The sequence below is a fragment of the Rhodnius prolixus genome, unplaced genomic scaffold, assembly GCF_049639745.1.
Source record: "Rhodnius prolixus isolate KJV_2025 unplaced genomic scaffold, Rpr scaffold_5, whole genome shotgun sequence".
Taxonomy (NCBI): Eukaryota; Metazoa; Arthropoda; class Insecta; order Hemiptera; family Reduviidae; genus Rhodnius; species Rhodnius prolixus.
Window position 1 is genome coordinate 13,150,214 of NW_027411624.1, and position 27,058 is coordinate 13,177,271.

The 27,058-nt window shown below is 34.1% G+C and overlaps 2 long non-coding RNA genes across 4 annotated transcripts in view; one reads left to right on the top strand and one right to left on the bottom strand.

Annotated features, from left to right (window-relative positions):
* The window catches only part of LOC141458795 (uncharacterized), a 76,695-nt gene that overhangs the window by 42,688 nt on the left and 6,949 nt on the right, over nt 1-27,058 (top strand). For 2 of the 3 annotated variants that reach the window (XR_012461182.1, XR_012461183.1), the window contains 2 exons: nt 1,643-1,747; nt 1,811-2,031. This is a non-coding gene — a long non-coding RNA (uncharacterized lncRNA). Of the gene's footprint in view, nt 1-1,642; nt 1,748-1,810; nt 2,032-27,058 lie in introns of those variants that run through there. The other variant, XR_012461184.1, reaches the window with a different exon arrangement.
* On the bottom strand, nt 17,119-24,329 carry LOC141458108 (uncharacterized). Its single transcript, XR_012460747.1, has 3 exons — nt 24,175-24,329; nt 23,871-24,023; nt 17,119-18,477 (listed from the first exon to the last, which is right to left on the bottom strand). It is a non-coding gene; the product is annotated as an uncharacterized lncRNA (long non-coding RNA).

The window sequence follows — 27,058 nt, forward strand, 5'->3', positions numbered from 1 at the left end:
CACACCAATACAGACACTCACAGCTAAGGATGTGTCTGGCTGTCCGCTGAAGAGAGAACAAGAAGAAGCAACTACAGAAGAAGAACGAACGGGGGCCTCCCAACTAAGGGGCAGTTGTTAGACTCTGCGCGTTACGCCCGGCTCACATTTAATTAATGTTCCGATGTGACAACCGTTCTGTAATTTATGGCTTCGTTCGCCAGTTATATGTGAATGTATATATACATATATATGTGACGTATTTAATAACAAAGGGATGTCTAAACCATGTGTTTATTTAATTTCAATCACCAAATAAGGGATTGCTAAGCTTGACCCCGTCTACAATATCTCTACGCGAAACTAATTTGATTTAATTTATGAAAGATTTCACTCTTTTTATAATTTAATGTGTTCTTTTTTAACTTGCATATTATTGTGTATTATCCTCTCATATTTCAAGATTTCAACCAGTTACGCTATTTTGATTAATCTCCTTAAATTGTATCCTGTTTTGCGAATTCTGTAATTCAACATTGATTAAAAAACATTTTTTTTACCTTCCCTTACTGTTAGTTAAAGAAATTATTGTAATTTCAAATGTGAAACTTGAGTTTTCATTGAAGTTTCCTGGAAAATGGAAAACGGAAAAATGTTTTCAGAGTGGTCTTTCTCTCTCCACAGATCTTCGCATCTCACAGTACTTCTTCAGTTTGTCTACTGCTGCTATCTGGTGACTGACGAACAGAGTAAATACCCAAACGAGAACAGTTAACCACCATCAAAAAGCAGGAAGGTTGAATATCTAGGCCATATCTTGGAGAGATGAGAAGTACGATATAGTCTTCTGAATTGCGGGACGTCGCGGTGTGGGGAGGAAGCAGCTTTCTCGGCTGAGGAACGTTAGGGATTTGGACCGGCATACGGGAGAGCTCTTTCACGTAGCGGAGAATAGGAAGGCGTTTGCGGAAAAATCGGATATGACACATGAAGAAGAAGTGTTCTCTGTCAAAAAAATAATGTTTTATTTATTTATTTTGTAATTTACAATCTGTATACAAAGTATACAATCAGTAAATATGGAGAGAGTGATGAACTGTTGCGGGAGGAGAGCAGGAGGAGAGAAACTAGCCAGCGGTAGCACTCTCTATAGGAGAGAGGAGAATGTGAGGAGGAGAATACGAGGAGGAGAGAGGAGACTACAAGGAAGTCCCGGCCACTAGCGATTCAGTCGGCGAGGAGTATTAGGGATGTCAGAGGAAGCGAGAGACAAGTGGATAGAGCTAGTCGAGAGAGCAGTATGGAACTTTTGGTATTTAGTCTTGGCGAGTTGGTATATGAAGGGAATGTTGAGGTCGTTGTGAAGAGTGAGGTTAGTCACCGTAGAAAGGAGCGTCAGCTATCTGTCGGAAGAGTTTTGATTAAAATGTCCTGTACTGTCCATAGGTTTGTAGGTTTGGCTGAACCCCACAGCTCTAGTCCGTAAGTCCACATAGTTTGAGAATAGTATTATACGTATAGTAATCGTTTGAGTTCAATGGGTAATTTGGGAGCGTCGTCCAAGAAGTCTGTAAAGTAGTTTCGCACGTTTTGTCATTGCTAGTCTTTTAAGTCTAGTGTGTGGGGTCCACGTTAAAAAAAAAATAAAATGTTACTGTTACAGGTAACATGAAACGTCACAGCCAGCCTAGAACCACATTATAATGAAAATCTTTATGACATTCTATAAAAGCGGCAATGAAGGTTGTTCCACAGACAGCTATGAATTGTAAGTATTTGAATTAATTAAAAGTGAAATATATTAATGTTAATATGTGAAATAATATTTCAGATTTTACGCCGTTTTCAATAACACATCAACTATTCACAGCGTTCTTCAATGTCACGAACGAGTACCATAAAATAGTTTAAGATTGATGTAACTAAAATGATGAAAACAAAGTGTACAGTTTATAAATATTATCTAAACGCAGTAGGTCCGTTTTACCTTTGTTCTTGAACAAACATTCTAAAAATGCTCAGACTTTTTTAATTTTATTTTTACAAAATATAAATTACAAACTATGTCAGAGTACTTGTAAAAATTAATTCTTGTTTTTATTTTTTGTTTCCTTTACAAAAGGCGTCCCTCTTGAATGAAGAGCATACTTGACAAAAAAATCCCTTTTTTTAGGGATTCCCTAGTTATCAGAGTCGGCTCTCTTGAGGTAGGAGAGTTGTTATTAAAAAAAAAAAGAAGTAAAAAGTGCTAACTTTTAACTTCTAGCGTCGCCAGTTTCTGTTGATAAGCGCCCATATTTCTGATGACTCAGTAAGCTCACAGAATCTATATCACAGGAATTTAAGAATATTTTTACATAAAGCTTAGCTTGTCTTTTATTTTTTACCTTTTTTTTTTTTTTGTTTTATTAACAAAAAAATAATTTTACTTTTAAGTTTTTTTTTAATTCTAAATTATTAAGAGATTGTCGGTCTTTCTTATCTGTTACTTAAATTACAGTATAGTCTTTGTGCTTAATCTTTAACGAGATGCAAAAAGCTGATTTCATTCGTTCGCACAACTTTCGAATGTGTAGTTATTTTAATTTTTATATAAATGCCAAATCTCCCTAATTTGAATTGCTGTTAGCTTTTGACAAAGACGGATCCAAACTCAAAAAAATTACTCTTTTAATACTTACGATTCTTTTTCTGAATTCATTTCTTTAGGCACCCAGCACTGTGTCTATTTATTCTGGACCCCGCGAAGCAGCTGTTGTGTGGACCACTCCTTTGGGCGCCCTTGGAGATTTTTTTTTTGACTGCAAAAGTAGTTACTTAGGGCTAGCAACGATATACAAGTTCTTTTTACTAGGTAACAGGCGGAAACCATCAAGCAATGCTCTTGATAATTGACCAGGGCTAACCACAATAACACCCATGTCTTTAAATCTTCGAAACCAACCTATATTCTCCTTTTTCTGGTCATATGACTGAAATCAACGGCTAGAACCAGTCTTTTCAAAAGCTAATAGCGATAATATCGACGATTGCCTGTTATCGATAGATTAGTAGCTAGTAGTAAGCTCCATTATAACGTGATTTAGTTATTTAAAAGTTGCATGCGACATTTACCAATCGTGATATAAGATTAGGCATTTAGATAAGATCAAAATGTTGCCAGCTAACCTGTGTCTGTCTTCATAGAAAGCGAGTATAATAGTTAATTGAGTTAAAAAATATGGCCTTTAGATGATCAGCTTATACATATTTGATAAGCTATTTTAAATACCTATTTTAAATGTATTTTCTGGTTACATCTGAAGTTATTGGCGACTGGAGCTTTTTTTTTAAGTGCACTGCCGGCTTCCGGACAGTGTTCTCCCATTACAGACAATACTATCCATCACTGGACAGAGCTCCTAGGATAAGGTTAGCAGATTTTTTACCTGAAATCCGGGGACACCTGGCAGCTCCATGTATACAGATGATCGTACCGTTACTGTTGTCGTCCACTGATAGGAGTTAAGTTTCTCAAAGTAAATTCAATACTACTATTATTATACACTATAAATATAATTATTAATTCTTGATAAAACATAATATTCTTTTTCTGACACAATTAGAGTCACAAGTACTTTTTGTAATATGCCATCTCTTGGACTAAGTTTTGTAGCGAATTCTTGACAAGTTATAAGAAAGTTAGTGATGATAGTTAACATAGAACGCACTGTTTGAACACTCATTCTTGATCGCTGTGAAGTCCACATCATGTTCATTGCTGAGAAAACTCTTTCGAAAGGTGCATTACTCCCTGGCGAACAGAGAGAGATATTTCAACTAGCTTTTGCAGATTATTAAATGATACCATTCTGCTAGTGAAATGTGAAAACACATCACACCGCCTTTCACATGTGCTGAGGTTCACAGTGTTCCATTATCTCTCGTTCTCTCTTGATTAACATATTCCTCCAATGATGATGATCTCCATTCCAAACCATTCAAGTAGATGTTTTTAGCTTTGAAGAAATGAACTGCATCATCAAACTTATCGCTCAATGGAATGCTTCTTAAGAGAATGCATTCAGAATTATCAATGTTATCAAATTGCACACTCCAGGCATCTAAATATTCCAGAGCTGTACTAGTAAAAATCATTTGACACACCTAGAAACTGTTTTACAGAAATTGTTCCATCTTCTTCCCAGGAAGACAAAAGATTTTTCACCACAGACACTAGAATGAAGTGTTCATCCATCCTGCGTCTTCAGTTTAGATTGCAGATTACTGAGACCTAAACACGACTCTAGAGTAAGTACTTCTTAGCATTTAACCTTCTTAATTGACTGAATTAGTGACAAAACATATGAACTATTAAGACATATCTGTCCCACTAGGTGGTGACGATTTACAAACTACTTACCTGCTACTTAACGATTTCAGGACTAAGGACATTGGCATCGAAAGCGGGGACAGTCAGGGAGATATGTACAAATTCGGGGACATTCCGGGGACACTTTTTAATCGGGGACAGAAGTACGAATTCGGAGACTGTACGGGGACGTCTTCAGCAGATAAGTTGTGCATTCTTTTACATTCTCGAAGATATAAGGAACAGTTATATAATTCTCCGTTTTAGCAGACCCCACCAAAAAATAGGACCTGGCATGAACCTCGTCACGATAGAGACCAAACTCTAAGAACTAGTACCTCTTCATGACATACCACTGTCATGGAATTGAAGAGAAGAACCTGGACGTAAAAGAGAGCAGCTACTTCAGTGAAAATCACGAGTAACGCAGATAATGTTCTGTTTTTTACAAGATAAGGATTGAACAACAATCATAAGTTTATAGATTCATTAACAGAATATCGACAAAGTTAACAAAGGTCGGCATTATGGCGATTAAATACCATTCAAAGTGACTAGAAAAACGTTTTGTATTTAACAGCATTATCTTGGTTTATATTTATTCCATTTAGCATTGTATTCAAGTAGATGTAGCAATGTTTTAACTTGATCCTAGAGGAATGGCAGTGGTGGGAGCAAAAGCAAAACAGTGGAAGGAGTTTTACCAATACAATGACACTATAGATATATCCATAATATGTGTGTATTTGTAAATAGGAAGGCGGCGGAGTTGGTTGAGGCGGTGAGTTAAGAAATTGCGCCAAATGTCAGAGACAAAAGACAAAGCTGGTGGCAGCGAACAGTAACAAACACTGCAGCTAGAGCTAGAGCTAGAGAGCTACATAGCAGCGCCGAGGATTCCTTTATCTACATTTGTACACGACTTTACAATTAAACCTACTTAACCCCTTTGCTCCCGATGTATATACAGGCTACAAGATAGAAACTTGTATAGCAGCGTGTTCTCCTAGACTTAATTAACTTTATTTACAGGCATTTTCCTAGAAAGGAGCACCCTTTGCAATGCTTTTGCGCAATAACACTTTTTTCCTTTTAGTATGGACACATTTAAAAAAGAAAAAGAAAAGTGAATGGGGAAAAATTTTATTGGCTAATCAAAGTTCTTTGTTGTTCTTTTATTTGTTTACTCATTTTCTAACTCTTAATGACTCTTACTATTGGTTCTAGCGATTAATCAACATTTCAAATGGCAAAACTGTAAAGTACATGCTTCTGTTGAGATTGTAAAGTAATTAAAAGAAGCGTGCTAATATTGGCCTTAGATTGTATGAGATTTTGGCCACCAAAGCTATCCAGAGCGACCTATTTGTGGTTTTTACCAGTCATTCTCTTTTCAAAGTAACTGTAGCGATGATTGCCTATGTAAGCGTCCGTGGTTGATTCAGAGAAGCCACCAATCATCACTCAATCAAACTGGAAGAAATGGCTCAAACTTTTGCTGGTGACCAGATTTTTGTTTTAAATTTATTTTTTTAATAATTTAATCTGTACATAAATATATACCATAAGTAAATATGTTGGTGATGTTATAAATGATACGGGAAGAGCTGGAGGGGAGAAACTACCCCGCGGTAGCATTCTCTAAGAAGAAAAGATGTTAACGATGATCTTTAGACCTCAAAGAAGTCTTGAGAGCCACTGGCGATTAATAATAGAAGAATAATAGTGGCGAGATACTTTACGAATTAATTAGAGCAGTATGGAACTTGCGATATTTAGTCTTGGTGAGTTGTTTGTACGATTGGGATGTTGAGGTCACATTGTGAAGAGTGTGGTTAGTCACCGTAGAAAGGAGCCTCAGCTATCTGACGAAGTAGTTTTGACTGGAATGTCTTGTACTGTCCGTATGTTTCTGTAGGTTTGACTGAACCCCACAGCTCTGGTCTGTAAGTCCACATACGTTTGAGGATAATGTTGTATAATCGCTTGAGTTCTATGGGCAATATTGAGCGTCGTCCCAAGTAGTCTGTAAAGAAGTTCCGCATGTTTTGTGTTTTCTTGTTTAAGTCTAGTTTCTTTGTGAGGTCCCAAGGAGTGGTTGCATCCTCTACTTAAATGCTAACGTTTTGCCCACACTTCTCTCTGGGGGATAGAAATCATGCTTTCAATTTGTCCACTAATCTGTCGTAAATCTGGGTAATTGCAGTAAGTAGTGTAGAGCAATACTAACATGATACCATTGTGCAAATTGGCGGTGAGATAGCTAGCCTAGAGTCTTCAGAAATCCACTGGCTTATATTATTCATTACTGTTGAAGAAAACTAAGTAGCAGAGCGGTTAGAGGCGAAACCCGCAAAGCTAAAGAAGTATTGTGGTACTGAGTTCGATTCCCGGTCTAGATCTTGGATTTTATTTAATTGGTTAATAAAAGGAATTTGCAGTAAAGTACGTTTGCTAGTCGCCTCCGCCCACGACACCTAATTGGTAGTTGGACGTAAAGCCCCGCCTGAAAAAGTAGGCATTACCTTTTTTATTTTGAAGAAGACTATGATGATGTTATCTCAGTTTTCCTCTTTATCAAGTATTTTAAGGATTAGAAACGGTCTGCTGAGAAGCTGGTTAGACGTATAGATGATCGCTGCTTACCATCGCTGTCATACAATGCTATTACTGCAACACCCGCTGGATGAACACCTCTTTCAGTCTGGTCTATCTAGACTTAGCTTTAGAAGGGAGAAGCTTCTGGGCAAAGTATGAAGGCATGGGTTTTTCTTCTAGGAAAAGCGGAACTTTGAGCCATAACAGCAGCTCTAATTGGCACAATAAGAGAGATACAATTTTCTGTTCTTCCTACTAGAACCTCCTACGCAGGCTATCCTCTTCCAGGCCCATGTGATGCTAGTAATTCTTTAATCTATAGTGGCAGAAGGAGTAAGATCATCCATATGACCTAATAACCAATTTAGTTCACACAGCCATTGGCGGTAGCTGAAGGAATGATAGTCAAAAATACAATTTGCAAACGGAGAATAAGTAGTGAATTAGTACCTTTAAAAATAAATAATTACAAACAAATCCGAAATAAAGCTTTATAACAGCCTTGTTGGGATTTACATATAGCTGGAGAGAGGCACCCTCAACCATAGAGTGGGAGATAAACATCCCCAGTAGAGCAGTGCAATCTCCAAATCATGAAATATTTACATATGAAAATGGACTCGACTCAGGTGTACAGATCCCACTTCAATTTAAATAGAAACAAGATGGCCAAGATAGGATGCAGATGATAGAGATGTATCTTTCAGATTAACAGATTGTAAGAGAATTTTATTTTTTTTTTAAGATTAAGGGGTTTTTATTTTCTTTTACTTCTGTCAAAGAAAGTGTTCGTTTGCTTCTCAAAGTATTCACAGGTAACTACGGATCTGGGGTCCTTAGAATCCCAAAAGAAATGTTCCAAAAAGATTTTGAGGTTTCACAAATTTAACAACATTGTAATAGTGTAAGCATCATGCCGATTAGATGAATATTTTGTACCGGTATCAAGTTTAAAACATTGTTAATGATTAGTACTGTCTGGTTAATAGCTGTAATTATAATAATAATTGTAGGGAAATAGTGGTTTACGATTTGGTATTTAAAACATAGCTCTACTCAGCAATTGCTATTAATAAAACTACAAAATAGTAATTACGAAAACATAAAAACATACCCAATAAAATGAAACCTTTCTTTGCAACCGTAAAAAGACCATTTTTCTGCAACCATGTAGGAATGTTCTCATTACTCAATTAAAATCAGCTGTGTAATGCCCAACTTCCCACGCTAGTGGGGAAAAGTTCCCATTAGTGTCACTTTCCTCACTAGTGAGTGGAAAAACTTTATTGTGCTTCCTTGATATAAGAAGTTTTGTTATTAACATAAATATTTTCTGTAAAACTTTAATAAGCTTATTTAATGTAACTAAATAATTAAAAAACGAATATTAAAAAATAAAATAAAAATTGAAAGGAATATAGAAATAAAAATAATACTTTAATAAATAATTAGATATTTTTAATTATAACAGTTAAAAAGGTAATAGTGTTACCTTATAGAAATTTAAAATGGATTCTAGTGATTCCTGTTTAGAAAACACTCCTCCATCAATAAAAGAAACAGCAGAAAATGTAATAAGTAATGTAAATACGTAAGTAATGTAAATAATCTATATATATAAAAATGAATGTGTGTCTGTTTGTTTGTACTCGATAGATTCAAAAACCATACATCCAATCGCCGTGAAAATTTGGGAAATTATTAGGTATATCCCCGGGTAGGTTTTTGCAATTTTTTTTTTAAATCAGAGTTGGGGCTCTAGGTGCTCCCGAACAAATATCCCAAAAATATCAAAATAACATTTAATTAGTAATATTTGTTGAAAGTGTAACCATGAAAACCATGAAAAACAGTTTTTTGCAATTATTAATACGAGAATAAATTATACCGAAGATGGTGGAAAATCCATTAAACTAAAAGAACTCAACAATACTATTGATGCTGATAATCGTTGGGTAGTACCGTATTCTCCATTACTACTAAAAACGTATAACGCACACATAAATGTTGGGTACTGCAATTCAGTGAAAGCGATAAAATATATTTGCAAATATGTGAACAAAGGAAGCGATATGGCAGTGTTTGGAGTGGAAAATACAACTGCATCTAACGATGAAGTCACCCAATATCAACTGGGACGCTACATAAGTAGCAATGAGGCCGTATGGCGTATTTTATCATTTTCCATTCATGAGCGATATCCAACGGTTGTTCATTTAGCAGAAAATGGACATCGTGTGTACTTTACATCAGAAAATGTACGTGCAAGAGCAATGTCACCACCTCCAACAACATTAACTGAATTTTTCACATTATGTAGAAATGATACCTTTGCAAGGACACTACTGTACTCTGAAGTAGGGATAATTTTATTGTTAATTTTCATTTCGATGTATTGTATACATTTGATCATTAATAAATTATGTTTGAGGTATCAAAACTGCCTTTTTGTTAAACACAGCAACGTGTGAACGGGTACAGCTAGTTGTAATATAACAATAAATGTTTATAATAAATAAATGACTTTTTGTAGACTGTAAAAATGAAATTTTTAATTTTTTTAGTTAATAAATCTAATGGTTGCAGAAAAAATATTCCTCACACTCGGCAATTTGGTGCAAACCCTGCCTCGCGTGAGGAAAAGTACTACTTTCCACACTTGTTAAATAAATAACTATTTTTGAAACATCTACACATTCGAACGGTCAGAATGGAAGCGATTTACAAGTTCTGACTTCAAATAATTATAAAAATAAATAATGTGTGCAAAATATTGACACGTCATTCAATTATTTTAATCAGATATTTTAAACTTGACCAAATATGATGAAAAATAAGTAAAAAAATATATGATCGGAATTGATTTGTAGAAGATAGCAGCAATGTTTCACAATATAGCTTAGATTTGTTACAAATTAGGGTTCAGTATTTCAGTTTAACCATCTCTAACTATGACATCTGATTGAGTAGTTAGATGTAAAGCTCAAAAAATGAGTACTCTAGGGTTGTGCAAGTTATTTTGTCCAAGTTATTAATAACAGCGATTTCGTTTTCATTCGCGACCTGTTACAACATCATAAGAGAACTACAAGAGTTGTAGGAAATTCCCAGTAATGGGGCTGTCTAAATTTCAGTGTCTATCAGGAGAATTTTCTTATTGTAAAAGAAAATTTTGTAGGAAGAAAAACTGCCAACTAGTATTAAATTGAGAAGCGAGTGAATGCTTCTCAGAACAAGTAAACTTTTCAACTTAAATTGAAAGCCCTATTTTAGAAATATATAAAACTTAAATGATAAGACGGAGGCACTAACAACCAAACAATAATACTAGGGCGATAAATTTCAATAAAAAAAAAATAGATGACAAGCTAAATTCAATGATGTTCACCAATTGGTCTAAATTTCAAAACCACTTTTGTTAACTAAAGGATATTAAATCAGTTTTGGTTAACCTCATTTTGTTTGAATACAAAAGATAGAACCAGCCACAGATTTGTCTCAGCCATGACTTAAAAGTTTCCTTAGCTACATAATTACTATAATAATGCAAGTGTATACAGTGCCACGGCCTATCTTAACTAATCACTATAATTCTAAAACAGGACAGTTTAAAGTAAAAAATCGTTTAAAGACATTTAACCAGTCGATATAATAAATGATGGGAAATTTTATAAAATGCGCTACTTACAAAATCAATTTTTATGTAATTGATATAAATCAAATTACAAATATTACTTTAATAATATGTTTTAAAGGGAAATAATTATTTATAGAAAATAAAAGTCCTTTCTTATTATATTCCAAGGGAATTTTAAAAACCAGGAATATATTCTATCATTATTTATTTTTTCTTGTTATGATTAATAAATAACCTGTTTCCTGAAATTGAAATAAAACCCATTAATTTAAAAAAAAATGCTTTCAGTCAAAGGAGACGATATGATGCCAAAATTTTAAGCAAGACCTTACTAATTTTTATGTAGCATTATATTCTTGGAGAGTTTTTTTACTAGCATGCGTCCAGGCATCACGGTAGCCGAGTGGTTAGAAGCGAGGCCCTTTAAATTAAGAAGTTTTGGGGTGCTGGGTTCGATTCCCCCATCCTTGGACTTAAATTTTATTTAATGGTTTATTTGAGAAATTAATATTTAAGTATGTTTACAAGTCTCCTCCGACCATGACACCTAATTTGGTAGTTAGACGCCTTGAAAAAAAATTTACTGTATATCATGAAACCCACTTACAAGTCTTGAACGGAAAAAATAACCCCAAAAAATGCTAATGACTACAGCGTAAGGCTCCTCAGAAAATTGTAAAAATTGAGTGAAAAGAATTACTTATTTATATCGCGTTGCTGAAACTAATTTGGGACTTTCGGTCTCTAAGTATGGATTTCAGTCATGCCTTCAAACTTCTATCGTCTCTAAACAGTACAGTCAAAACTTCTATAACGCATAACTAAAGTTCGATGTCTGTATCAGTAATTCTAAAATACCTTTTGCTCAAACTTTTTACCTCAGCCCGATACAAGAAATTTAACCCTAGCCACTTCTTCGCTCATCACAACCCACTCATAGTACAGCTATTCTTTTCAATTTTCTGTCTGCCAATCCCAGTCGACGACTAAAACGTCAAGGGCCACGGAATTTAATCGAGGATGGAGCTCTGTAATTGGCTCAATGGAGTGCAATCTCATGTCATATGTCAGTTATTTTGATTATTTGTTACTGGAAACTGCAATTATAAATGTCAACGTTTTATTTAAAAAAAAAAAAAGTATATGTCTAAATTGAATTCCAAAAATAACTTATAGACGGAGGCTACAGAGGAAATAGCTCAGGCTGGTATCAAATAATTAATTAGTTAAATCATGGAAGACTTTAAACATGGCTAACTGCAAAGTAATAATAATTGATGACCTAGATGATATTTGAGTTAATCACATATTATCTCAATGAAAACTGGATTACCACTCAAGAAATCCTGAGTTAGAATCCAGTTACAAGTTTTTAGATTCTTACTTCTTAGCAGTTTCTGACTGATCATTGTTCGGCGATGGACAGTGTTATCTATACAGATAGAATATTATACAGAAGCCGGCAGGACACTAAAAAATGCTTGCTTACTTGTCAATAAGAAATATACAAGGTGTTCAGCATAAGACTACGGTAACTTCGGGAAGCGATTCTGGGCATCATTTGCAACAAAAAATTCCACATAAACTATGGCTCGATTCGGCTCCGTTTTATAGATATTTTTAATTTTATGTTTTTTCAAGGTGCTACTACTTTTTAGCAAAAAGTTGTCTATATTTCTCAAACTATTAAAGCTACAGCAATTTCAATAAGCTCATTAGAAAGAAGGTTAAATTTCCTTTTAAAATAAGCTAATTTGTATTTCAAAATAATAATATTAAGTAATTTCACTTCGTAGCCCAAGCATAAGAAACTGCCAATTTCTAGAATTTTCCAAAAAAACTTAGACTTCATTTTTCTCAAAAATATTATATATGTTAATAACGTGCACTATTCATGAAAAACATCTACATACAATCACCTTTCGAAAGGTATACAATGCATTGGGGTTATTTTAAAAATTGATGCAGAAATCTGTGATTAATTGCAAAAAAGTAGGCCTCAAAACAGCGTCGGCATTATGAAAGGTATTCACCTACCATAAGAATATAACTGATCCGAATCATCAAATCCAGTACGATTTTTTGCAAACGTGCAATTTAATAATTAATTTATTTAAGAACTATATTCCAAAATATAAAATTTACATTAAAATAAGATAAAATAAAATAAAAAGAAGAAAAATGAATATGAGGTTAAATGAGTGTTAGGTACCAATTCCAAAGGAAAGGATTTTCGTTTAACGAGTTTAGATCTGTGTGTTATTCATTAGTTAATTAAAGAAATATGCTAAATAATGTGAATAAAACACAGATTTTCTAGAACTACTCAATAAACTTTTGGAACTAGGAGGTAACAAATAAGCCGGGAACAGGAGGTTGTGGAGAGCTAATGAATAAGCCGAGAACAGAAGGTTGTGGAGAGCTAATGAATAAGCCGAGAACAGGAGGTTGTGGAGAGCTAATGAATAAGCCGAGAACAGGAGGTTGTGGAGAGCTAATAAATAAGCCGAGAACAGGAGGTTGTGGAGAGCTAATGAATAAGCCGAGAACAGGAGGTTGTGGAGAGCTAATGAATAAGCCGAGAACAGGAGGTTGTGGAGAGCTAATGAATAAGCCGAGAACAGGAGGTTGTGGATAGCTAATGAATAAGTCGAGAACAGGAGGTTGTGGAGAGCTAATAAATAAGCCGAGAACAGGAGGTTGTGGAGAGCTAATGAATAAGCCAAAAACTTATTACTCGCTCTGATCCCCAAATTAAATAATGGTGAATGGAATTATTAATTCCATCATTCCCATTATATTCACTGGTACACGAACAGGAAATAAAAAAATGAGCGGTTTAAGCACGTTTTTTCTGTTAAAAGTCTAGCGCTTAATTTTGCGGGCGCTGATGTTCTAAAAGTGAACTTAATGCTATCATAGTATTCACAGATTCATGCAGGGCATGAAAATCATGAGTTAGATAAAAGCTGGGAACATTTCTGCTATGTAGAGACAGAGAGAGAGTAAAGGAATCACCTTCACAGTTCAAATTATGCAAACAAACAAACAAAAAAATTTATAGATACAATTGCCACAACATAAACACAGCATGATTTTCAGTTTATGAATAAAACTTATGCTAGTATAAATAGAACAGAAAAGAATATTTACTAGCTTTGTATTATAAACTCACACGTAAGTACAATATACACATATATTTATATAGAAACAAGATTGCAGTGGAAAGCAAGCCGAGCTTTACTATAGCATATCAAACACGTCTGATCTACTTCAATGTTTCAAGTCGTAAACAAACGGTGACATATGACTGTTTCACCATCCCTACCACTTCTTTATTCTAAACGTATGTATACTTATATATATCTAAAAGACTTACATTTATTTCAGTAAAGAATAATGAATAAAACAAACTGTTTGAATTATATTTATTATTCTTGGACTTCGTGTTTGCAAGTTCTTTTTTTCTCCTTGCAGTTAATCTTCCTTTTCTTTTTTCCAAAAAGAAAAGAAAAGATTTTCAGGAAATGTTCTGGAAAATATGTGTATGTTTTCATTCTCCCTTAATCTTTAAATCAAAAGAATAACCCCATCACTCTTATATTATGTGTATTATTCTGTCTTATCTCTTCTAGTAGAGAAGCAATATGACCACGGTAAATATTCGTTGTAGAGTTGTCTCTGAAGTATGTTTTCGGGGCAACCGCTTGTATTTCTTTTTTTTAAATATTGTTTTATTAAAACTATTCAGCAGGATAGTGGTATAAGGACTGATCGTCAAAAATTGCACGTTAAATAACACCCAACTTTAACAATTTTTTTTTCTCTATTTCTATAAAAGATAAAATTCTTAAATTTTCCTTTATAATATAGGGCAAATCCTCCTTTATAATGTATAATTTTTTGCCACAAAATACAAATTATATGAGGTTTGTAAAATGAGACTGATTTTTTTTTAATTTTTTTATTCAAAAAGAATTACAATTCTATATTGTCACCTTCAACATGACTTCCTTCTGAAGCCACACAGCGCTGGAGACGTTTCTTCCACTCCTCATAGCAGTGCTCGAACTCTGATACTGGAATAGCCTTCAGCTGGTCGGTTACAGCCGTTTGAATGTTTTCGACTATCCCAAAATGAGTTCCCTTGAGGTGATTTTTCAACTTTGGTAAGAGAAAAAAGTCACAAGGACTCAAGTCAAGCGAATAATGAGGCTGAGGAGCCACAGGTACGTTTTTTACTGGCCAAAAACTCGTTTTCGTGATGCAACACCCACTTGTTCTTGATGTTTGGTCTCACACGAATGACCCTTTTTCGAAGTTTTTCAAGAACCTCTCGGTAAAAGTGTTTATTGACCGTTTGACCTTGAGGTAGAAACTCTTTGTGGACGATTCCGTGGATATCGAAAAAACAAATCAGCATGCATTTGATCTTCGATTTCGCCATCCTTGCAATTTCAATAAAGTTGAGTTTTTGGCCAGTAAAAACATTCCTGTAGCTCCTCAGCCTCCTTATTCGCCTGACTTGAGTCCTTGTGACTTTTTTCTCTTCCCAAAGTTGGAAAAATCACCTCAAGGGAACTCATTTTGGGACAGTCGGAAAACATTCAAACGGCTGTAACCGACCAGCTGAAGGCTATTCCAGTATCGGAGTTCGAGCACTGCTATGAGGAGTGGAAGAAACGTCTCTAGCGCTGTGTGGCTTCAGGAGGAAGTTATTTTGAAGGTGACAATATAGAATTGTAATTCTTTTTGAATAAAATTTTTTTAAAAAGTCAATCTCATTACTGAATTTACAGACCTCGTACGTAAAGGTGTAAATGAGCAGGATAACCGAATAACAGAATTATCAAATTTTAATGTTTAAAAATAAGATAGTTTGTGTCATTGTCGACATTAAGATCCGGCAATAATGTCGAAGGAACTAAAAATTTTCTTTAAAATAAGATAATGTAGGTCCACGAATATAAAATAAATAAAAAGGTATAAAAATACCTACAAAAAAAAGTATAAAAATATAAAATATAGCTGAGAACACTTTATTTCGAGACAAAGAAAAGGTTATTCCTGTAAAGTTAATTCCGCATAAACTATGTTCCCGTATTCCCGCACCCACGTATAACTTTATAGTTAATAAACACTAGAATGTTGCAGTTTATTTACTTTTTATTATTTTTATTGTTTACTTTTATATAAAAAAGGCTAAGTTCAATAAATTCAACGTTTACATGAAAAGCCAAGAAAACTAGTTTAAGACAGTTTACTAGCTAGTCACTAATCCATTCGCTTGTACAACAAATTATATAGGATTCAAACCTATTTAAATGAGTACAGGCTAGACGCATTAGTATCTTGTCTAGATTTAAATTCTGTAAGCATAAACTAGATCTAGGAGTATTTTACTAGTTTGTAAAAACAATTTGTAAGTTCCTAAAATTATTCTACTGTTAAATTTTTATTGGTTTATTATGCTTTACCTTTTTTTTTACATCTATGTTCATTGGCACCCGCAGTCTAATGTAGCTGCTTTGTCCGGCATGAAGGCAGTGTTCTCTCGTTGTTGAGAAAATACTATTTGAGGAAAAGTACTGGGGCTAAACCAGGAAGATAGTTTTAGGACTGTGTTTATAAGGAATCATTAGCATAATAATAAGCATATACAGGGTGTTCAGCATAAGACTACCGTTACTTCAGGAGGCGATTCTGGGCATCATTTGCAACAAAAAATTCTATATAAACTATGGCTTGATTCGGCTCCGTTTTGTAGATATTTTTAATTTTATGTTTTTTTTTAAGGCGTACTACTACTTTTTAGCAAACAGTTATCTGTATTTTTCAAACTATTGTAGCAGCAGCAATTTCAATAAGCTCATTAGAAAGAAGGTTAGATTTCCTTTTAAATAAGCTAATTTGTATTCCAAAATAATAATATCAAGCCTGCTGACCCTTAGATTTTCTCTTCCAAGGAGCTTCTTACAGCTCACTGCCCGGTGATGGACAGTGTTGTCTGTAACGAGAGAACTCTGTCCGGAGGCCGGCAGTGCACTGAAAAAAGCTCCGGGCGCCAATAACCTTAGATGTTGACGCGCCTTAAATCATTAAAAAAAAAAATAATAATAATAATAATATCAAGTATTTCACTTTGTAGCCCAAATTCATATGAAACAGCCAATTTCTGGAATTTTCAAAAAAAACTGACTTCATTTTTCTCAAAAATATTATATATGTTCAAAACGTGCACTATTCATGAAAAACATCTACATACGATCACCTTTCGAAAGGTATATCATAAATAGTGGTTATTTTAAAAATTGATGCAGAAATCTGTGATTAATTGCAAAAAAGTAGGCCTCAAAACAGCGTCGGCATTATGAAAGGAATTCACCTACCATAAGAATATAACTGATCAGAATCATCAAATCCAGTACGATTTTTTGTAAACTTGTAATTTAATAATTAATTAATAAAGAACTATATTCAGAAATATATCATTTACATTATAAATAATATAATAAAGTGGTACAAAAACCATCATCTAATTTGGTAGGTGGGACGTTAAATTCTGTCTCCAAAAAATCTGGCTTGTTGTAAGTAATAATTCGACATTTCAGTTATTGTTGGCAAGAATCGCGGTACTGAAGTAACATGTTTTAGAAATATTTCTAACTTTAATATAGGAACAAAAATAAATCCAACTACACAGTCATTATTACCAAATAATTTAAATTTTTATGGCAGATAAAACTGGTAAAAAACGTGTAAAACTAACAAGCCATATCCTTCTACCAAATTTTATTACATTAAATATTCCATGCAATGAAACTACGATCATATTTCAAGGAAAACGACTGTTCGGTTTGTTTTTAAAAACTTCTTACTTTTTTTTTTTTTCTTTTTTTGTGTTTATACTGACTACAAGTCGTAAAAGCGTTAGAAGGAATTGTGAGACAAGAGAACAAACAATGCGCAATGCACATGGCGAAGAACTCGACAGTCGTGGAGTTGCTGGAGTTTTACTGGAGCTGGAGTAGAAAATGCAGGCACGCATAATACATAATTTTGTTTTTTACAGCTACATGTAGGCGTCTCCAAACGGAGAATAAATAAACATTTTTTTATGTGACATCTTTTCTTTAGTTTTATGTGTTTTATTATTATTATTTTTGTTTTTTTTGATTAATTAAAGTTGGTGAATTTCTAATATCATGCATTTTATATGGTGTTTTTATTCTGTTATTTCATCTCAGATGGCTTTACGCAAGACAGAGTCATAGGTGTCCATCCTACGCTCCATTTTTATGGCGACATCCAGTAACATCTATGTGGCTGTTACACCTAACCGGATCCATTTGACGTCTTTCATGGAGGCGCACATTTTGATCGCATCACAAAAATGGTGCTCACATTGTTTAAAAGTCAACAAGTGCATACAAGTTTATTTTTATAATTATTCGACAAATCTGTCCGAAGTTACGGATAAATAACTGTGAAACCCAAATCCGTTATCAGATGATTTCACTGGATAGTAGACTAACTTGGAACCCACATACTTGACTGAAAAGACTAGAATTAAACAGTAGATACAAATCTCTAACCGAATTCCACTGTGAGATAATTAGAGTATTAACTTTACGCAAAACAAATTTATGTCCCACAAATACATAATGAACGGAACTGCGGGGATTCACCATTCCTTCCAACAACTTCCAAAGACTTCACAAGAATCTTCAATGGTTCTATCTACTTTCTATGATAGCTGCAACACATCGTTTTTTACCAAACTAAATTTACGTGCTCTCGATTCCTGACTTTACCACTAATCTATGCAGTCATCTGAATCCGATTTCTTGAGTCATCTCTTTCGCTTTCCACCCCTGCTGTTTTGAAATGGCGATGACCCTGTGGTGTCCTCCTGAAATTAAACGTGTCTTTTACTCCTGCTAAGTTCCATCTATCTCTGGTATATCTCATAAATTGTACAATACATTGCAATAAGTATACTCGTAAGAAGTTTTGTCCTTTAATTTAGGTGTAAAATTAAAAATATTTTGGGCACTGAGAATCATAGTGTGGTAGATTCTGAGGTTTTTAGTTTGGAGCCGAAATTGTCATCAAATTAACTTGTTAATTTCTTGCTCAGAGTTAAGTGATTGGCACGAAGGATTTACAGGTTCTAAATGAGTCTGGCATTCTAGATTTCATTGGGATAATCCATCAATACAAAATATTTATGGGGCTTAATCTAATTAGTGTTTAAGGCAATTATCTCACAATCAATTTCTATATTTATTCTTTAAAATCGATCTATTATTACCATTTATTTAAATCAATACTAATTGTTAAATTAGTAGTATTCCATTTTATAGTAATATTCTAAATTTATTTAATATTTTGTAGTTCTTTTTTTTCAATATTTTATTGTAATTTACCACGCAACGGTTGTTGCAACAAGCAAATATGGTAAAAGAAAAAAGAAATAGAAGAAAATCATGAGTGGAGAAGGCATCCAGTGGTGTCACTCCAGTAACGTGCTTTGCTCTCACGATAAGAGTAGATCACGAGGCCATCTTCTCTTCTATCTCCTTAGAGGATTACCTGGTAATGTGGAGGAAGATAGGTGTTCTATGAGAGGGTTAGGATGAGCTGCTGTAGAGTGGAATGAAATTTGAGAAAACGAGTGTTAGCAAGATCTGTAATGAAAGGGATTTTGAGGTCATTATGGATAGTGAGGTTAGATACATAGAACGGAGCGTTAAGAAGTTTTCGAAGTATTTTTGACTGTAATGTCCCTGGAGGCGTAGTGAGTTGGAACGGTTTAGTCGATCCCCCATACTTCGATGCCGTATGACCAAATAGGTCGCCGTAACAGTAGATATAAGAGTCTTTTGTTATGTAGGTTAAGTTTCGAACGTTTGTCAAGTAGTCTGGCGAGAGGTTTTGTAGCGTTGGTTAGTTTCTTGTCTTTTCAGTCTAGTATGGGGGATTCCATGTCAACCGATTGCTTCTAGGTTCAGTCCAAGGTAGCGTACTTTGTCCACAGTTGGTACAGGAATTTTGTTCAAGATGATAGGAAGTAGAATTTTCCGTTTGAGAGTAAATACTATAAATTTTGATTTCGTAAAGTTGGTTTTGATTCTCCATTTGAAAAGCCAGTCCCGTAAGTGGTTGAAGTGTGTTTGTAGAGCTCGTTTAGCAATAAGAGGATCGGAATGAGGAGATAAGATTGCAGTATCGTCAGCAAAGGTGGAGAGGATGATATCTGGATGTTGAGGTATATCTGCTGTATATAAGGAGTAAAGAAGAGGACCTAGGATGCTGTCCTGAGGAACACCAGCTCGAGCTAGATGGATATCAGTCTGCTGCTCCACAGTTTTGTAGTTTTAAAAAATTTATGGTTAAATGTGTGGCTAAAGTATTAATTCACTGAGCGCATTTTTCATTTACCTACGATTTGTTCTAGCATAGCTAGTCGATTTTCTCTGCAGTTCGTACTTCACACATACTACATCTACGTACGTATTACGTACAATTTGAAAAACTTTCTTTGCAAATTCATGTATATAGTTAGAATCTAATTGAATAAGTTATAATAAATTCCAAACACTAAGTTGGCTAACTTTTCTTAGTTAACCTTTGATTAAATTTATCGTCAACATTAACTCTAATTTGCAAATTCTTGAACAACTTTCTCTTTTGTTAACAAACATTGATTAGTATTTTCCAAGAAGCTGTTTTTTTTGTTTTGAGTTTTTTTTCTGAATTAGCATTGAAGTGAGAAGTTTAAAACATAACATGGCTAAAGTAATGGCGAGCCAAACAACAAGCTATGCTGTCTTACATGTGAAAACAAATTGTCAGTGTTTAGTGGTCATATATATTTCTAGAGAGGTCGTGGTGACACCAGGCTATTAAACTAACGAAATGTCACTGTGGTATTTCAAGGATGCTGTGTTTAATACATCTTCTCTTATTTTGCACATGAATTTTCACTGGTTTTTATTTTAGCGTTGTATGCGCATGTATGCACGGACAGAAGATTTCACTTGATTCAGTAAAATGTTTTTTAAAATATTTTATGAAGGTAAAATTCGTCTATTTTACTGAAAAAACTGATGTTTTTTTTATCAAATTTTAGAATAAATTTATGCAGGAAAAATGTTTACAAGTAGCTGTATAAATGGAATCTACAAAACGTAAGCTCATTATACGAAACTATTAATTATAACTGTCCAAGCAACTAGGTAAATTCCTAGTCGAAATATAGAATTTGAACATAAGACGATTAGTAATAATCACTTCTAACATCAACAAATGTATTTTATTTTTATAAATAATACATTTATTTATTTGCAACCGTAAAATTTACAAATAAGTGTGATACTAGAATAAAATGACATGAATTACAATCGAAGAAGATATCCAGGAATCGCTGGAATTACGACTCGTACTTCAGATAATCACGAGGCCGCTGGCTCTTCAGAGTGTATTTAGGTAAGGCGAGTACTGTTGTAATAAGAGGATTGTGTTGACAGAATAAGGTATTGTTTAATCTTTGGTAGCGAAATTTTATCAGATCGAACACGAATGCAATGGATAGATCATTGTATAGGGTTTTATTGGAGACATAATAAGATGCATTGGTGAATTTTTTTGATGGATTTTGGGGTTAAGGTAAGGGAATATATTTATTATACTTACGCTTTAGACAAACTCAGAGTGATCAGCCAGTATCGAGTTGCAAGGCATTGAGAATCAGGTCTAGAAATGGTTATTACCACACATAGAAACCAACTCAATCTGTACAATGTGCAATCTAAATAGAAATGAAACCCTGGAGCACTTTCTCTTTCTCTGTCCACCTGTATTCACCGCTGAGAAGACACTACCTGGGAGAGTTTCTCCAAAAAGAGTCCCAATTAATAAATATTCTAAAAGTAAACACATATGATCGCCATTATGTTATAGAATCTTTAAAACTAAGATCATTTGTAAGAAATGAATAAAGAAATAGAATTTATTGCAGCTAAAATGTTTAATTTACATCAGCATGATTATTATTATTTTGTTTATAAAGAAGTGTTTAATTTAGTTTAATTTATTTAATGTTTATATTTTCAATGTAGTAGTGGTTATTTAAAATTATTGTAAACTTCAGAACCCCTGTAATATGTTAATTACATCAAATACAGAAATTTATCTATCTATCTATGGTAAGAGTTGGATTTGGCTAAGGTTGGAATGGTTAGTCTTAAATCCATGCAAAATTGTCTGCTGGTCAGTCTGACAAGGAGATTCCAAGTTAGTCGTTTGTCCATATGAATCCCAAGGTAGAAAAATACTCAAATAATTAAAAATTGTGCAATAACTTCCCTTAGTGCATAAAGGAAATACAAGTAAAAATCTGTTCGATGACATCACTTCCTTTAAAGAAGGGCTAAGCGAAAGTAAAATAAAAAAATGACAGAAATTAAAAAAAAAAAACGACCCTAGAGTAACAATCTTTAAGCTTTAGTTTGACGAAACAAAACTCCAGCTAATGAATACCAAAAAAATGAGGAATGAAAAACCAGTTTTCTTTGTCACCAAAACTTTTTCAAAGTCTTCTTTGAGGCTAGTATACATTAAGGAAAATTCAAAGACCAGTAAAATAAAAGAAGTCAGAAACAATAAGAATTCAAGATCCAAAAAAGTAGACTAATCACGGCAGAAGTAGCTTCCTTTTGAGTTCACTTAAAAGAAAAGCGCAGATGAAGGTCCTATTTAGGTAACAGGAATGGTGCTTCAAAAAGAAAATATTCCTTGTAATAATAAACAATAAATGGAAAATTTAGATTGAAACAGAAAAATCTGATGTGGAAATCTTAGATGATTTTTCTTTTACAGCAGTTACTTTTAATTGACTAATTTTTTTAATTCATAGAAAAGAAAGATTGATCTCATAGACCTCAAAATGACGAACTTACTCTCAAACCAAACTTAACTCTTTACAAAACAATACGAGAGTCGTTTGAAAAGTCCGTGCAAAAATAAAAACTACTTAATTTTTTGGGGTAAACCTTTTTTATTTTTCAACATAGTCTCCTTTTAGGCTTATACACTTCGTCCAACGCTGCTCTAGTTTGTTGATCCCTTCCGAATAATAGGATTTGTCCAAGTCTGAAAAATAGCCATTCGTTTCTGCAATCACCTCCTCGTTTGAATAAAATCTTTTTCCCGCCAGCCATTTCTTCATATTGAGGAAGAAATAGTAGTCCGAGGGAGCCAAGTCTGGAGAATAGGGGGGATGTGAAACGAGTTGGAACCCTATTTCCATTAATTTTGCGACCACAACTGCTAAGGTGTGAGCTGGTGCGTTGTCGTGATGGAAAAGGACTTTTTTGTGGGCCAATCGTGGGCGTTTTTCTTGCAGCTCGGTTTTCAAACGGTCCAATAACGATGAATAATATGCACCTGTAATAGTTTTACCCTTTTCCAGATAGTCGATGAGGATTATACAACGGTCTTCGCCTTTTTTGGCGCAGATTCCCCCTTGGTAACCCATTGTTTAGATTGTTCTTTGGTCTCAGGAGTGTAGTGATGTATCCATGTTTCATCCACAGTGACGAAACGACGCTTAAAGTCCTGCGGATTCTTCTGGAACAGCTGCAAACCGTCCTTGCAACACTTCACACGATTTCGTTTTTGGTCAAGCGTGATCAATCGCGGCACCCATCTTGCGGATAGCTTTGTCATGTCCAAATGTTGATGCAAAATATTATGTACCCGTTCATTCGAGATGCCCACAGCACTAGCAATCTCACGCACCTTCACTCTTCTGTCATCCATCACCATATCATGGATTTTATCAATGATTTCTGGAGTAGTAACCTCAACAGGGCGTCCAGAACGTTCAGCGTCACTTGTGCCCACATGGCCACTCCGAAAATTTTGAAACCACTTATAAACTGTTCTAATCGAAGGTGCAGAGTCACCATAATGTTTATCAAGCTTCTCTTTAGTCTCCTGAGGCGTTTTGCCTTTCATAAAGTAGTGTTTAATCAACACACGAAATTCTTTTTCGTCCATTTTTTGAAAATCACTCGACTTCCTCGATTCAAACGAATGCCAAACACAAAGAAATAGACCGATCTGGCTGAAACTTGGTGTGTGTTCTTCCAAGAGATGCTACTAACTAAACATAACCTCGATACGCGCCAGTGGTGCTATCTCTCTGACTTTGCACGGACTTTTCAAACGATCCTCGTAATATTCCATAAAGATCCAAACTAATCCATTCTAGCATCTAAATTTCTACAATAAACTTACCGCCAATCTCAAGCCCACTGCTCATTTCCTAGCTATTACGCTCCACCAATCAATCCTTAACTTCCTTAACTTATAGCTTCTGATTCCTATTCAGCAAGTTCCAGCACTGGGCTGACTTCTCTAAGCACGTCTCTGTAATTGTGGCCCTCCATCCTGAAAGAATCAGCGCCCAATAGTAACTTACCTGTCACTTTTAAATGTTACAAATATGTACAGTCGTTAATATGCAAATAGTTTTTTATATGTAATAACAGCTGGTATAATGTGGAATGTATCATAAATAAAAAAATTAGCAAGTTTGTACCAGATTTCGTTGAACAAACAATAATTTTTGATTGACAATCTATTAACTAACACAGAACTCCGTGTAAACTTCTTTATGATCCCGTAAAATAAATACAAGAACCATGATAGAAAAAAAGAGTATTTTTCATTGATTACTAAGCAACAAGGTAAAAACATTAGATGATTGTCAGAAATACTTGGAAGCAAACAAACGAAATGCGAGTACAAAGTGATTCGTGAGCTTCAACTTATACAGAGGTTGTAAACAGGGACCCGAAAGATAGAAGGAGAGTTCATTTGAAGAGTTATTAGCGTTCCATCTGTAAAGGATCACGTAGCTAGGGCTCCTCCGTGATCGGTTTGTGAGATCACTTAAATAGAGTGGCCATGTTTAAGGAGGTCCAAGGAAGTAATATCTCTCCCACCTGAAGCTGAAATACCACTTTCATAGGGTGTTTTACAACAATAAAGGATCAGTTTAATATTATTACCAGTTTGAAAATTGGTATTAAAAAAAGATAAAAAGGAGAGTGAATCAAATTAAGCGATTAACCAATAAGCGCTTCTGTTAGAGATCTAAAGTGAGCGTTCGAAGTGAACACAATTGATTTATCTTGCACGTATCTCCTTCTTTAAACTCACTTTCTTACTCTTCTTCGATTTGATGGCAACCATTTTGATGTTGGTTTTGTTACAGCGAAATAAATATCTAAACCAGGAGTCGCCAAACTTTTTTGGTCATGGACCTCTTTATAGTTTTTCGAAATCCCATAAAAGTAATTTTCAGTTAATTAAAATAAAACTATCTATTAGGTACTGTGTTTGTACATTTATTTTATGATTTCAAAACATTTATTAAAGTAATTTTACATTAAATATTTGCTATTTACTATTTTTATCCTTTTATTGAAATTTACACCTGTACCTACAGGGTACAATAAGTAAATGTGATAAGTGTCTAAATAAATATCGTGTCAAACGTGAATGACGGTCATCCAGTGATGGCCGCCATTAGTCACCCATTTGGTCACGGGACCAACGGCGCCTCAGCCGTCTTCGAGGATTGGAGGGTAGCGTAGTTGAAGACAAGTTTGCAGCTAAAGGGTTGGGATGAAATGAGAGTTTAAATGAAAATTTTTATGTCGAATTTTGGCAAAAGTTCGGAGATGAGTGGAATTTGGAGAACTGTATGTATTGTGTGGTTGCTAACATAGAATGGAGCGTCTACTATGCGGCGGAGTATTTTGGATTGGAGTGTTTGCAGTCTTTTATTGATTTTTTAGCTGTTCCTTAAAGTTCGAGTCCGTAAGTCCATATTGGTGTAAGAAGAGCTGTATAGAGTCGTCGTTTGTTCTGTAGTGAGAGTTTTGAGCGTTTGTCGAGTAGTCTGGCTAGAAGTTTGTAACATTTGTTTAGTTCGGTACGTTTAAGTCTCGTATGGGGGTTAAAATTTGAAATTTAAATACCTTAATATTTATTAAATAATAAGTAATTATAAATAAGTAAAGTAACTACAGTTCTGCTTCTTAATTAATGAGATGTGTGTGCCTGGTGTTTCTTTGCAAGGTTCCGCTATATTGGGTTCGAAATTGTTTTTTCCTTCGACCCCCTGGCTGAGATCGACCCCTCTACTTTTGTTAAATAGACTCCTAAATTGGGATTTATATAGACCACTTTGGCGACTTCTAATATAAACGAACGTGCTTTTAATCAATAATGAGAAAACTCAAAACTCTATATTTCATCTTTGAACCCTTTTAGACTTGAACTTAGCTATGAATCCCCTTCAACCACTGAAGTACTGAGCGCTTTGCATCCTATTTTTGAGATTCTGGCTAAACAAATTTCTACGACTTCTTTTAAACTTGATATCCTAATTGAATATACATATGTTATACTTTATCGTTTATTTGAACAGAAAATAGGAAGATTCAATTTCTTTAAAATAGATTTAAATTTCTTAGCGTTGTTTTGGTATTTTTATTTATTTATTTTATTTTATTTTGAATTTAAAGTGCATCAATATTGGCGGCCATTGGCGCCCGGTAAATCGGACCCGTAACCAAAAAAAAATGGAAACTAACACTGCAAAAGCATTATTAAACACTTGTAGACCACAAATTGTTAGAGAATTTTGTTCAGAGCTCCATTTTGCCAATGTTTATCTAATTATTATGTTAGTTCCTTTAATATTTTTTTGGATAGCGTATTAGATTTTATTTTTAAAAAAAGGCCAAAAGGAATAACTAATTTCTAAGTACGGGCAACTTTCCCGGAGGGCATATTCAGAACAAGAAGTGACTAGAAGGACAGAGGCGGCTCTAACGGTAGCCGTATGATCCATATCGCCGTTGATCGCACCCAACACCCACGACAGTTCACCATTTTATATTTTATTAAGATAAAAATTAAATAAAACAAATCATATTTATTCATAAATTAATAAACCTTCTTATTTTGTATTCTCAAAAATTCATATTTCAATTTGATTCAATAAATAAGTTTAAAAGAATATGAATCATAAATTTCTCTTTTAAAATATTCTTTAAAAAAAAACAACTTAATAAGCGATTATTTCTTTTTCTCTAATCGATAAATTTATCTGATATTAAAAATAATATTTGAAGGCCAACAATTTATCATTTTATCTAAATTTAGTGTCAAGAAAACTGAGTGTGCATGTAAGTTGTACAAGAATTATTTTTGATTTAATCAAAGTGTAACGTGTAATTTGCATTCACTAGTTAAATAACATTTTTTGATCAAGGACAGAAATGTTTTATTTTATTTTATGTTTTTTTTAGAGTAAAAAGAAATACTTTTTACTGTTATTTATTTTTATTATTTTCTTTGAAATAATACGATGATTTATTAAAACTGATAAAAGAAATAGTTGTATGAAG